General features: G+C 41.7%; 1 long non-coding RNA gene across 1 annotated transcript in view; it reads left to right on the top strand.

Moving 5' to 3' along the window:
* The first annotated feature begins 2,915 nt into the window (after positions 1 to 2,915).
* Positions 2,916 to 13,467, top strand: part of LOC308640331 — a 184,443-nt gene continuing 173,891 nt past the window's right edge. Inside the window, exon 1 of the long non-coding RNA XR_014020246.1 lies at positions 2,916 to 2,947. This is a non-coding gene — a long non-coding RNA (uncharacterized lncRNA). The remainder of the gene's footprint in view (positions 2,948 to 13,467) is intronic.

Here is a 13,467-nt window from a genome sequence, read left to right as displayed (position 1 = left end):
TTTTGTTTAAGAAAACTAACAGCAAGAATAATATCCCTCATGGGGGAAGGAGGGGTTCTGGTCCCAAGGTGTCCCTAGCTCTTTCCTTCTTCTCACCCACATAATCTTCTCATCATGGGCCAGACTACCGGGTACTGCTCATCCCTGGAATCCTGGGCATGTGCCTTGACCTTCTCAGTCTTCCTTCAAGAGAAATGTTCCCATTTCACAAATGCAGAAAAACTGGTCCCCCAAATACCTGGGCTGCTCTTACTGTGAAGCAAAAGTAAAAATACTGAAGATGCGGACTGGGGCTGGGGCTCAGCCGTAGAGCACTTGCCTAGCACGTGTGAGGTCCTGGGTTCCATCTTCAACACCACAGAAAAATAAATGGATAGAATAAAGGTATTGGGTCCGACTCCAACTAGAAAAAATATTTTAAAAAATAAATACTGAAAAGGCAATATATCTAGCAATTAGGAAAATGCAAATTAAAACTGCACTGAGCTTCTCTTTCACTCCAGTCAGAATGGCAATTATCAAGAATACAGTAACAACAAATTGGTGAGGATGTGGGGGACAGGGAATGCTCACACCTTGTTACAGAAACTACATGTTGGTGCAACCTCTCTGGAAAGCAGGTTGGAGATTCCTTAAGAAACTCGGACTGGAACCACCATCTGACTCAGTCATCCCTCTCCTCAGCATAAAGAGGATAAAATCAGCATACTACAGGGACACAGCCACATCAATGTTTATGAGAGCACAACTCACAATAGATAACCTGTGGAGCCAGCATAAATGCCCATCAACAGATGAGTAGATAAAGGAGTTGTGGTATATATACATGGTGGAATATTACTCAGCTTTAAAAAAGAATGACTTCATAACATTGGCCAGTAAATGAATGGATGTGGGGATTATCATTCTAAAGTAAAATAAGGCAATCCCCCAATCCAAAAGTCACATGTTTTCCCTGATATGTGATATCTACATCACAAGGAATGGGGGGCACAAAGAGAATTTCAGTAGATTAGACAAAGGGGAACAACAGGAAGGGAGGGGAGATAAGAACAGGAAAGACAGTAGCATGAAACAACCATAATGTTCCTATTTAAATATATGAAAATACCTAAGAGAATCGGTCCATCATGCACACCCACACGAATGGGGTACTAAGGAGAATAAGGTATATAGGTGTATTTTATGTTTGGATAATTTTATCAAATTGACTCTATGGTCATGTATAACTAAAAAGGATGAATAAAACAGAAAAAGATAAAAAGTACTTAAAAGGACCATGGATCCAACTCGATAGCATCTTAGCCAGATAAGGAAATGTCTTTAGGTACATTCCAGAATTTACTAAAGCACCCCCCTATTGGATGCTGCCAAAGGTGTTGGAGTCTGTGAGAAGGTGGAGGTGCAGGGTGCTGCATGGAGAAGATAGGACCTCCCCATTCATCTGCAGGTGCAGGGGTCCCAGGGGGCAGGTAATCTCGAGGACTCTATGGTTAACAAAGGCAGAGAGGAGCCAGGTGCATTGGAGTCTATAGAGTTATTTACCAAATTAGGAAAACGTGGAGTTGTCTTTCCTGGACTCCCAATCAAACGCAAATTGTTTTTCCTTAAAGAGAGAGACCCTTGAGCCCCTCTTAACGAGAAGTCTTCTCTGTATTATGTGACTTTTTGCACCACTGAATTGGGGGTACAAGACCAGAGCTGTCTTTGGAAACACATTGACTTTGTTTGCATCAAGACAAGCAGGTAGGGTCTGTCTTTTTTGTTGTTTCTTTTTTCTTGTCAAGTGCAGAGTATTCAGCTGATACTAAGGATGGGCACCTGGGCAGGGTGTCTCTGGTTTTTGGAGGAGGCAGGATCCCATTGCCTGGAATCCAGGGGACTGTCAGGAACCAGGGTGGCCTTGATCTGTGTAAGGCTGTTGTCCTGTGGCCACCGCAGTTAAAAAAAAAAAGTGGCACACGCCTGTCAGGCCAGCGGCTAGGGAGGCTGAGGCAGAGGGATGGCAAATTCAAAGCCAGCTTCAGCCAAAGCAAGGTGCTAAGCAACTCAGTGAGACCCTGTCTCTAAGTAAACTTCAAGCTATGGCTGGGGAAGGGGCTCAGAGGTCGAGGCCTCTGAATTCAACCCCCAGTTCGCCAGAGAGTGCAGGAGCCTGGGTGCAGCTGGGGTTTACCCAGGTCTGCTCTCTGGAGGTCACTTCTGTGCTGATTGCCTTACTCATTCTCCAGCCTCAAAATGGGCTCCAGATAGATTCAACTCAGCTGGAGGAACATGAGCTCTCACGCTGCCAATTGGGTGGTAAACTCCTCCAGGGTGCCTGCCAGGCCCCCAGTGAGCCTCCACCAGCGCTTGCCATGACACACTAGGCAGTTCCTACTGGGCGAATGGCCAGTTCTACTTGGAGAATTTTGCACATATAAACAGAGGACAAGTCAGCCTCCCGAAGATGCTTTGGGTGGTCTTATTATAGGAGGAGGTCCAGGTGATGAAACTTTCAAGAAATGACTTCAACTTCCTAACATCAAAACCCAACAGAACTTCCCTGACCCTAACCCAATGCCCTGACCACAAAAGGAAAAGAAAAAAGAAAAAAGCTGCACCCAAACCCTGCCATTCTGGCTTCCTCCTTGCCTTCAGCAGATATCAGCCCGCTGTCACTCAAAAAGAAGGCTCACTGGGCTGGAGGGGGGGGGGAAGAGCGGAGACTGACGCCCTATCCAATCAGAAGCCCGGGTGCTGAGCGCTGTCCAATACTGAGCCGCAGCCAGCGAGCAGGGGGCGGGCCTCCACTCGCGGTTTGGGATTTATTTCTCTGTGGTCAGCGGTTCCAGGACTCCTGCAGTTGGACTCCAGGCTTTGCTTCGTGCCCGGGATCCCGGGTGGCCTTGCCATGCAGAGGCTGAAGCTCTCCAGGGCAGGCTTGGCTGCTGGGCACCAGGAGATGGTGAGTGTGCAGTGGCACCTGGTGCCTGGACAGGAAGGCTCAGGAGGGAGGAGGGGCAAGGAGGCTGTCTGGCAGGACAGGCTGTGGTGGGAACCTGAGCTGGCTGACCCTGAACCAGGGCACTCTCTGCATACACTGGCCTGAGCCCATTGGGGACAGCACCCCTCAGTCCCCCTGGCCAGCCGGGTGGGGAGCATGACAGTGGCGGAGACACCTCACGGCCTCCCCATCCCTTGGGAGCAACCTCAGCCCCTGGTCAGTACCTATGTGTCAGGTGGGCGCTGCTGCCTGGCGTCTTCCTGGGCTGTGGTGTTTGACAGGTGGGACCACTGGGAGAATCCAATTTCCAAGCCGCGAGATGGCGCACACCTGTCATCCCAGAGGCTGGGGGAGGGCGGGTTATGCTGGAGGATTGGGAGGTCAAGGCCAACCTCTCCAAGTTGTCGAGGCACTTAGAGACTCAATGTGAACCTGCCTCTAAATAAAATGCAAAATAGGGCTTGGTATGGAGCTCAGTGGTCGAGGGCCAATGATTTCAATGCCCGGTACCCAAAAATAAAAAAAAAATAATAATAATAAAAAATCAAATCCCCAAACACCATTTTCCTGCAGGAAAGGAGCTGTGGTGTACAGGGACCTTGCTTATTACTGAGCTAGTTTTGTGGAGTTTGTTTTACTGTTTTTGTTTGTTTGTTTGTTTTGTAGGTAACAGAAGTGTGCTTTACCACTCAGCCATGTCCCTAGTCGTTTTTAGTTTTTATTCTGCCCGCTGGTCTAGCTAAGTTGCTGAGATTGGCCTTGTTATGGTTTAATTGATAATGACTTTTCCGTTGCAATTAAGTGTATGATTTTCACTTCCACATGGGTTTGTGGGTGGACACTGTTGACGTCGTGATTCCTCAATGACAGTTGTATCAGTACAGTTTCCCAATGCACATGTTGGGTAATAACTTTTTTTGCTCTTATAATTTTTTGTTATTATAATTCAAAAGTTTCTTGGCTAAGTTTACATATATTTAACTTTGTAGATGAATTTTAGGACTGAATGCTTCCATTAAGAGTAAAGCATGCTGGATTGTTTATTAGTGCATCAGAGTTATACATAATACCACGTGCATATGGCACCGTGTAAAACTTACCCATGCTATTTTATACCATTTTTTAATCTGAATATCCCATTTTTATTAATGTATTATCCTGTGAACTGATTTGAGTAAGTGCATTCTGGTTGGGGATTATCAAGTGTCTTTAATGGCAAAACAGTTTCCACAAATAGTTAAGAAGCACTTAAACTCCTTAAGTTTATTAGAATTCTATGGTTTCCTATCTTTATTGATACTATTTCATTTTCTCTTTAGTTTACATTTCTAAAGATGTTGGATTCTTTTATTCTCATTATTAAACACATGGGTATCTCCTGTACAAATTGGCAGCTCAAGTCTCCTCCCAGATTTTTTTCTGTGCTGGATTTCAGAGTGTTGGGACCATGAGAATCACCACTCTGTGGGCCCATTTTTTTACCCAAGCGGGTTGAGATCTGCAGGGGTCTCAGGGTTTTCTCCCTCCTGAGGTTTTCTTTCTTTTTTTGGGGGGGGGCATGGGGAGCATAGTGGATTGAACACAGAGGTCCTTTCCCACAGAGCTACATCCCTCCTACTTTTTATCATTTATCTTGAAACAGAGGCTGAATCTGGCTTTGAACTTGGGCCTCAGCCTCTGGAGTGGCTGGGATTACAGGTGTGGCCCTCCTGCCTGGGTCCCCCTGAATTTTTTAAATGTAAGGGAAGCAAAGTGTCAGATCCACAACCCTGTCTCCCAGATGAAACCTGTACACATGTATCAATGAATTCCTCAAATTCCAGTCCCCTGTTCCCATTTCCAGTGACAGTTTTTTCTTCTCACTGTAATAACATAAGAAGCAAAGGTTTTTTTTCTGTTTATGAGCATTTCACATGAGAGAAAAGTACACCAAAAACCACTTGACATTTGAAAAAGTGTGTGTGTGTGTGTGTGTGTGTGTGTGTGTGTTTGTGTGTGTATTTGTGCATGTGTATTCTCCCTTCTTCTGCCAGGCCAGACACCTTGTCAGAATGTCTTTGGGCTGAGTGTCCCCCCTGTGGACTGCATGTCCTAGGGGTCTCATGCCCTCTGTGATATTTTCCTTGTCCTGTTTTGGCTCTCCCTGACATGAGGATCCCACATGTGGCACATCTGAGGTCTCCTGAGCGTCTGGTACATATCAGCCACCTGTTGACCTATGAGCAGGTGCATTTAGGGGAGGTAGTTTCTCAGGGGAGTAGGTGACTTCCCTGCGGCTGGGAGGAGTCTCCTTAGCCAGAGCCACTTCAGAAGTTCCCTCGTCCTAGCTCCTGTGGATCCTGTAACAGTGATGGGCATGCGGCCATTTATTAACACTGGTTCAAGTTCCTCTGGGAATGCATCCAGAGTTGTTGTCCTGTTAGCTTTTAAAGAACTCCATGCTATTTTGAAAATGGCTGCACTGAGCTTATATTCTAGCCCCATGTGAGCAGGTCTCTTTCTCCATATCCATGTCATTGGAGGACTGGTTCCTTTGACTGTTTGATAGGAGCCTTTCCCACAGCTGCACTCAGACTGAGAAGCTGTCCTACTTGGCTGGGGTCTGAATTCCTGATGCAATTGGTTAAAACCAGGCTGCCTGAGCTCACTGCAAGAAGGTGGTGTGAGCCTATTCTAGAAAGAAACAGGGAGCTGTGCTTTTGACAGCTTTTGCTTTCCTCCTTGGAGGGGGGGATCATAGTCCAGGTAAGTGCTTTCACACTAATGTGAAGCCCCTCCTTTCTGAGATATGCACATGCACAGTTGCCACTGCTCCCAAAGCTTGGTGGGTTAGGATGGAGTCCATGGAATGGGAAAAATATTGGGACCCTGAGTGCCTGGAGATCCTTCTTCCAGAAAGAACTGGGTTGACCTGGAGTTATTACTGAGGTGGGGGGGGAGGGCTCAGGCAGGGCTGCTGGTGGACTGCAATTGTCCTGTCTACCCTTAGGAACTGGCTAGGGAGGAGCTCAACTGTTAGCAACCACAGTTTGCAGATCATGTTGCAAATCTCTTCTAGGGATAAACTGGGACCCTTGATCTCACTCACCTTCTGACATTGTCCCATGGGTAAAGCTCATGACCCTCCACAGCCATTGAAAATCACCCCCTTTCTCTCATCCTGATACTTGTGTATATCCAGCTCTTTCTTCTATGAGCACCAGACAAATTCTGTTTCCAGCTACCATTTCATGTCCCATGTGCTCCATTTGTGATGCCAATCAGTTTTCCTCTACTCTGGGTGACACTGGATTTTGGTATTCTGTCCCAATTATGTGGCACATTGCTCAAGGAAGGACTAATGCCCACGTGTCCCCCAACTTTGCCTGCCCTTTGGATGGTAGAGATTTTCTGAGTGGTCCAATGCATAGGTCTCTCAGTCCATTATAACTTTATTTAAAAGGGACTCAAAACAGAAGTAGGTGTTTATTTGGTGTATCCATGTGTGAAGGGAATCCAGGAGCCTCCTATTCTGGTATGATTTTGAAACATAATCCTACTCAATATGTGCTTCTTTGGGAAGCTGGAGTGTAATCCAGTGTCATGCACATCCTGCACCCAAGCCCTACTAGTGCTCTGCGCCTCCAGTTCCCACTCCTCCCTTCACGTTGGGTTGTCTTATTCATTCACATCAAATCCTCTGCTGGAGATGGCTGCATTTAGCTAGGCCTTTTCCTTGCACTTCATAATAAAATTGACATTTACATACATGTGGAGTCATCTATGAAATTTCTGCATTGTGATTTTTTTTGGTCCTCAAATTACTGCAATATGATAATTTTATAACATGCATTAGTGCCTGGTAATGATAGCTCCTGCTTTTGCTCTTAGAGTTCAGAATTCTTGGCTAATTTCATATCAATTCAACCTTCCAGGAGAATTTTCAAACTGTTTGCTTTGGTCCCTTCTTCAATGAAAAGGAAATCATGGTGAAATTTTGATGGGGTGTTATCATAGATGAACCTGAGGGAAGCTGTCCTCTTTATAATGAGGAGTCCTATCATCTATACTCAGGATGTGTAATTCAGTCTTTTATGTGCTTATCTGAATTTGTATTTTTTTTCAAATTCTGCTGATGCACTATTTAAGTATGCTTATATGTGAAATGTGACATTTATGTGACAGCTATATAAAACTGACATGGTGTTTCATAGTATTTGTCAAACTGTATGCAATATGGCAAACAAAATGTGGCTGGTTGCCAGAAATGGTTATTTTCCATATTTTATTATTTATCTATTACCAAATGGACATTCTCTGTCACCAGGCCCTGGGTCTCGACTCTGGAAGAACGTGCTGTGTCCCTATATTAACAGGTGCTATAGGGTCCACATCTGTTTCTGTGGACCTTCATGATAACCCCACATGTTCTTCAACACTGTCTCAATTTGTGTTCATTGTGACTTTATGGTATAGTCCCTCTTTTATAAAGACATTGATCCCTTTGTGGTGAAGGGACATTTAGATACCTGCTATTTGAAGGGGCTCTTCACGGGTCTTGCCTGCGTTTCTCTCATAGTCTCTGTTCTCCTTTCTTAGAAGAGTTGGGTTAAAGGTGAGGCAATTGGTTTCTTTCATCTTTCACTTCTCCTTGTTCTCTTTAATGGAGTCATTTGAGGAATAGAATTTTTGTTTTCATATATACAATTTATAAATTTAAAAATATTTTTTCTGTAACTTTGAAAAGGATTTTTTCATTCTTTTTTTCCTTTTGTGAAACTGGGGATTGGAACCAGGGTGTCCTATTACTGAACACTATCCTCAGTCCTTTTAAAATTTTTATTTAAAAAATTTAATTTTTCTTAATTTTTTACAACTACTACTGCCTATTTATTTTTAAATTTAGGCAGGGTTTCACTCAGTTGCTAGGGTAAGCTTCACAATAGTGATCCCCCTGCCTCAGCCTCCAGACCACTGGATATATCATATCAGGTATGTAGCACCAAATGCATCCTATCTCAGTTAGTTTCTTTCTTTCTTTCTTTCTTTCTTTCTTTCTTTCTTTCTTTCTTTCTTTCTTTCTTTTCTTCTTTCTTTCTTTTTTTCTAGATGTTTTTTAGATCATGATTTTTTATGGTTTTTTTATTTATTTAAATACATGACAACAGTGGAATGCATTATAATCCTTATTTCACATAGAACACAATTTTTCATATTTCTGTATATAAAGTATGTTCACATCAATTTATGCCATTATACATGTACTTTTTTGCATTACAACTCTTAATACACATATATATCACAATTTTTCATCTCTTTGTATATAAGGTATGTTGACACCCAATTCAAGTCTTCATACATGAACTTTGTATAAAGATGTCCATCACATTCCACCATCCTTGCTAATCCCCTGTGCCCTCCCTTTCCTTTCCACCCCTCTGTCCTGTTTAGAATTCATCTATTCCTCCCATGCTCCCCCTCCCAAACCCACTATGAGTCAGGTTCCTTATATCAGAGAAAACATTCGGCATTTTTTTTTGGGGGGGGGAATTGGCTGATTTCACTTAGCATTATCTTCTCCAACTCCATCCATTTTCGTGAAAGTGCCATGATTTTGTTCTTTTTTAATGATGAGTAATATTCCGTTGTGTATATAAGCCACAATTTTTTTTATCCAGTCATCCACTGAAGGGCATCTAGGTTGACTCCACAGTTTAGCTGTTGTGACTTGTGCTGCTATAAACATTGACCTGGCTATGTCCCTGTAGTGTGCTGTTTTTAAGTTTTTTGGTATAGTCCGAGAAGAGAAATAGTTGGGTCAAATGGTGGTTCCATTCCCAGATTTCCACGGAATCTCCATACTGATTTCCAAATTGGCTGCACCAATTTGCAGTCCCACCAGCAGTGTATGAGTGTACCTTTTCCCCACATCCTCGCCAACACTTATTGTTGTTTGTCTTCATAATAGCTGCCCTTCTGACTGGAGTGAGATGGTATCTTAGAGTGGTTTTAATTGGAATTTCTGTGACTGCTAGAGATGATGAGCATTTTTTCATATAATTGTTGACTGATTGTATGTCCTCTTCTGAGAAGTGTCTTTTCAGGTCCTTGGCCCATTTATTGATTGGGTTATTATTATTATTATTTTTTGGTGTTAAGACGTTTGAGTTCTTTATATACCAGAGATTAGTGCTCTATCTGATGAATGAGGGGTAAAAATTTGCTCCCAGAAGTTAGGCTCTCTATTCTATTTTTTTTTTTTTTTGATAAAAATCTTTAGTTTCAATCCATCCCATGTGTTGATTCTTGGTTTTAATTCCTGTGCTATAGGAGTGTTATTAAGGAAGTTGTAGCCTAATCCCACATGATGGAGATTAGGGCCTACTTTTTCTTCTATTTGGAGAGTCTCTGGTTTAATTCCTAGATCCTTGATCCATTTTGAGATAACTTTTATGCATGGTGAGAGAGAGGGATTCAATTTTATTTTGCTGCCTATCGATTTCCAGTTTTCCCATCACCACTTGTTGAAGATGCTATCTTTTTTCCAGTGCATATTTTTAGCACCTTTGTCTAATATAAGATAATTGTGTTTTTGTGGGTTGGTCTCTGTGTCCTTTATTCTGCACTATTGGTCTACGAGCCTGTTTTGATGCCAGTACCATGCTGTTTTTGTAACTATGGCTCTGTAGTATAGTTTAAGGTCTGGTATAGCAATGCCACCTGCCTCCCTTTTCCTGCTAAGGATTGCTTTAGCTATTCTGGGTCTCTTATTTTTCCAGATAAATTTCATGATTGCTTTTTCTATTTCTATGAGGAATACCATTTAAATTTTCATCAGAATTGCATTAAATCTGTAGAGTGCTTTTGGTAGTAGGGCCATTTTGAAAATATTAGTTCTGTCTATTCAAGATCAAGTTAAATCTTTCCATCTTCTAAGGTCTTTGATTTCTCTTTAGTGTCTCATAGTTTTCATTGTATAGATCCTTCACCTTTTGTTGATTCCCAAGTTTCTTTTTATTCTTTGAGGATATTGTGAATGGGGTAGTTTTTCTCATTTCTCTCTCAGAGGATTTGTCACTGATATACAGAAATGCCTTTGATTTGTGGGTGTTGATTCTATATCCTGCCACTTTGCTGAATTCTAGTTCTAGAAGTTTTCTAGTGGAGTTTTTTTTTTTTTTTTGAGTCTTCTAGGTACAGAATCATATCATCAGCAAATAGTGCTAGTTTAAGTTCTTCTCTTCCTATACTTATTCGTTTGATTTCTTTTATCTGTCTAATTGCTCTGGCCAGTGTTTCAAGAAGTATATTGAATAGAAGGGGTGAGAGAGGGCATCCCTGTCTTGTTTCCGATGTTGGAGGGAATGCCTTCAGTTTCTCTCCATTTAGAATGATGTTGGCCTGAGATTTAGCATAGATAGCCTTTAAAATGTTGAGGTAAGTTCTTGGTATCCCTAGTTTTTGTAGTGTTTTGAACATGAAGGCGTGCTGTATTTTGTCAAATGCTTTTTCTGCATTTGTTGAGATGATCATAAGGTTCTTATCTTTAAATCTACTGATGTGATGAATTACATTTATTGATTTCTATATATTGAACCAACCTTGCATACCTGGGATGAATACCACTTCATCATGATGAACCATCTTTTTGATATGTTTTTGTATTTGATTTGCCAGAATTTTATTCAGAATTTTTGCTTCTGCTTTTTAGAGGTATTGGTCTGAAGTACACTTTCTTTTCTGTATTTGTCTGATTTTAGAATCAAGGAGATATTGGCCTTATAGAGTGAATTTGGTAGTGCTCCCTCTTTTTTATATTTCATGGAATAATTTGAGGTGTATTGGTGTTAGTTCTTCTTTGAAGGTCTTGTATCTGTTGAGTCCTGAGATATGTTTATTTAATTTTTTTGGTTGGTAGGCTTTTAATGGTGTCTTCTATTTCATTGCTTGCAAATGATCTGTTTAACTTACTCAGTTTGTGTAAGTCATGTGATTCTAGATATTTGTTGATGACTTAAATATTTTCTGTTTTATTGCAGTACAAATTTTCAAAATAATTTCTAATTATCTTCTGTATTTTTCTAGTGTTCATAGTGATATTTCCTTTTTCATCATGGATTTAGTAATTGGAGTATTTCTCTTTCTCTACAGTAGCATGGATAAGAGCCAACTTTTCTTTTTGAAAATTAAAAAAAAATTTAAATACATGGCAGTGGAATATATTACAATTCTTATTACACATATACAGCACATTTTTTTTCATATCTCTGTATATAAAGTAGGTTGATATCAATTCGTGTGTTCATATGTGCACTTTGGATACTGATGTCTATTATATTCCACCATCCTTTCTAATCTCTTTCCCCTCCCTATTCCTCCCACCCCTTGCTCTAAATAGAATTCATCTATTCTTCCCATGCTCCACCTCCCTACCCCACTATGAGTCAGCCTCCTTATAGCAGAGAAAACATTCAGCATTTGTTATTTTGGGTTTGGCTAAATTCACTTAGCATTATCTTCTCCAATGCCATCCATTTACCTGAAATTGCCATGATTTTATTTTCTTTTATTGCTGAGTAATATTCCATTGTGTACAAATGCCACGTTTTCTTTATTCATTCATCCACTGAAGTGCATCTATGTTGGCTCCACAGTTTAACTCTTGTGAATTGTGCTGCTAAAAACATTGTGACTGTGTTCCTGTATGTAGTATGCTGTTTTTAAGTCCTTTGGGTATAGACCGGGGGGTGGGATAGCTGGGTCAAATCGTGGTTCCATTCCCAGTCACTTTTTGAATTTTTATTTGCTTCTTTTGTTCCAATTTCATTGATCTCAGCTCTGATTTTAATTCTTTTCTGTCCTTTACTGCTTTTGGTGTTGATTAATTGTTTTTCCTAGGGCTTTGAGATGTAATTTTAGGTCATTTATTTGACTTTTTTTTTAAGGAATGAACTCCATGCAATGAACTTTCCTCTTAGTAATACCTTCATAGTGTCCCAGATATTTTGATATGTTGTATCTGTGTCCTCATTCACCTCTAATAATTTTTAAATGTCTTCTTTTATGTTTTCTGCAGCCCATTGTTCATTCACTAGCATATTATTTAGTCTCCAGGTATAGGAGTAGCTTCTATTTTTATCATTGACTTATAATTTCATTCCATTATGATCTGATAGAATGCAGGGTAGTATCTTTACTTTTCTGTATTGCTTAGAGTTCCTTTTTGGCATGACATATGGTCTATTTTAGAAGGATCCATTTGCTGCTGAGAAGAAAGTGTCTTCACTTGTTGAAGGATGAAATAGTCTATGTGTGTCAGTTAAATCTAAGTTATTGATTGTATTATTGAGTTCTATAGTTTCTGTCTGGATATTGCTTGGAAGATCAATCCAGTGGTAAAAGAGGTGTTGTTAAAGTCACCCAGAATTATTGTCTTGTGGTCTACTTGGCCCTTAAACTTGAGAAGAGTCTGTTTAAACATAGATGCTCCATTGCTTTGGGGATGTGTATATTTATAATTGTTCTGTCTTGTTGGTGTATTGCCAGGGACCAAAAGGGAGTTCTCCTTCAATAAGTAGGGTAAGGGTGGGTCTATTGTGAGAAATGGGCTGAACCCAATACACATCAGAGGAGCCCAAGGAGGCAGTCCCCCATGGTAGGGTTTGGGCGGTGGAAGTGCTTCCTGAATCTAAGGGAAGGAGTATTAATTGTGCAAGTCTTGTTCCTGTTGGGATGGCCGCAACTCCATTAATAGCTGTGGCCAGTATTTTTATTTCTCCAGTGAAATCATTATCAATAATACCAGGGAAGACCTGAACACCTTGTAAGGTAGTAGAAGCTCTTCCAAGAACAAGGGCACATGTATGAGATGGAGGGGGACCCATAATTCCAGTGGGTATTATCTGGGGCCCTTGCATGGAGTCTAATATTGTATCAGTGGTGGCACAGAGGTCCAATCCTGCGCTGTCTGGGGTGGCTCGTTGGAGAGAGGCAATCGTGGAGAAGTATTTTGAGGTAGGTTGGGAGTTTGGGAGGGAACACACCTTATTGCCCCTGGGTTTGTTCTGGGGGAGGTTCTGGGGGCTGGCCCTGCAGGGAGTTTCCCAAGAAGCGGGAGGAAGTAGGCTATCCAAGGGCATTTGCCTTAGATCTACACTCACTGGCCCAGTGATGACCTTTACCACATGTAGGGCAAAGGGTGGCTGGGGGCGGTTTAGCCCCGGTTTGAGGAGACACTATCCCTAGGCTTTGTTTGCCTGTCGGACACTTGCATGCAAAATGGCCAGGTTGTTTACAAGTAAAGCAAGTACGTGAGCCAGGATTGCAAAAGGCCTTGGTAAAGGCAGCACCTATGGCCAGACCCATGGCATGGGCTGCACCCACCCCAGCACAGAGTCTAATAAAGTCAGAAAGTTCCCCTTTATCCTTATGTGGTTGAAGAACATCCTGACATGCCGGGTTGGCGTTTTCAAAGGCAAGATGTTTTACAAAGGTGCTTTCGA

Source organism: Spermophilus citellus (assembly GCF_964194105.1).
Source record: "Spermophilus citellus genome assembly, contig: SCAFFOLD_237, whole genome shotgun sequence".
NCBI lineage: Eukaryota > Metazoa > Chordata > Mammalia > Rodentia > Sciuridae > Spermophilus > Spermophilus citellus.
Note: the sequence above shows the minus strand (reverse complement) of the source record. Positions and strands in the feature narration are given on the sequence as shown.